The sequence below is a fragment of the Vulpes lagopus genome, chromosome 12 (genome assembly GCF_018345385.1).
Source record: "Vulpes lagopus strain Blue_001 chromosome 12, ASM1834538v1, whole genome shotgun sequence".
Taxonomy (NCBI): Eukaryota; Metazoa; Chordata; class Mammalia; order Carnivora; family Canidae; genus Vulpes; species Vulpes lagopus.
The window spans coordinates 71,654,924-71,656,340 of NC_054835.1; the positions used below are offsets into that span (position 1 = coordinate 71,654,924).

The window sequence follows — 1,417 nt, forward strand, 5'->3', positions numbered from 1 at the left end:
AAAACCTATAGGATGCATCAAAAGCAAATGTTAGAGTGAAATTTGCCATAAATACCTGAATTAAGAAAAAAATTCTGATAAACAACACCATAAGGAACTGGAAAAAAACTTAGCTGAAATTTAGTGAAGGAAGGAAATAACATAAAAAATCAGAAAAAATAAATTATAAATCAGAATAAATGATAACATAACATTGAAAGTAATGACCAGTTTTTTTTTTTAAAAGCAAAATTGGCAATACTTTAACTACGTTAAGAAAATAAAAGGGAGGACCTACAGCAACCCGTAGAGGATGCCTGCCCCAGCAGTGTCTGGGCTGTCCTGGCTGCTGCAATCCTTTTGCACATCTGTGGTCAGGCCGTTTTCCAAGCTCGTGAGGCCACCTGTATAGATATATGGTATGGAAGGTCATATGCCACTGCTCTTTATTCTGCTGCATCTAAACAGGAACAAAGTAACTGGAACAAGAAATTGGAACAAGTAGAAAAGGAATTGTTGAGAGTAGCACAAATCTTGAAGGAATCCAAAATAGCTACTTCCATTATGAATTCCTACGTGAAGAATTCCATGAAAGCGAAAAGCCTAAATGACATGACAGCAAAAGATATGTTCTCTCCTCTCACATCCAACCTGATCAATTTGCTTGCCGAGAATGGTTGGTTGACCAATACCCCTGGAGCCATTTCTGCCTTTTCACCATGATGAGCCCACCATGGAGAAGCACCATGCACAGCGACCACTTCATCACCTTTGGATGAAGCCACTCTTACTGAACTACAAACGGTCCTGAAGAGCTTCCTAAGCAAAGGCCAAGTGTTAAAATTGGAAGTTAAGGTTGACCTGTCAATGATGAGGGGAATGATTGTCCGTATTGGAGAGAAATATGCTGATATGTCTACAAAAACCAAGATTCAGAAGCTGAGCAGGGCCATGTGGGAGGTTGAAAATTCAGTGAAATTTCCTAAAACTTGGAGCAAATAATAAAATGCTTCCTGAACAGGAAAGAAAGAAAGGAAGAAAGAAAAAGAAAGAAAGAAAGAAAAGAAAGAAAAAGAAAACGAAGAAAGAAAGAAAGAAAGAAAGAAAGAAAGAAAAGAAAGAAAGAAAAAACGAAAGAGAAGGTTCAAAAACCAAAATGAGAATTGGAAGGGAAAATAATATAACAGCCGCAGAAATGCATAGTGTTATAACCGATTACTATAAACAATTAGATACTAACGAATCTGAAAGCTTAGGAAGAGATCCCAGATAGTTCCTAGAAATGCACAGGTTACCAAGACTGAATCATGAATCTTGAATCCAAGAAATAGGAAATCTTCTTAGACCAATAACAAGCATGAAAGCTGAATTAGGAATAAAAAAATTGGGTACCTGGGTAGCTCAGTGGTTGGGTGTCTGCCTTTGGCTCAGGCTGTGG

General features: G+C 37.7%; 1 pseudogene; it reads left to right on the forward strand.

Moving 5' to 3' along the window:
* The first annotated feature begins 292 nt into the window (after positions 1 to 292).
* On the forward strand, positions 293 to 981 carry LOC121474056 (annotated as a pseudogene).
* Positions 982 to 1,417: the final 436 nt, after the last annotated feature.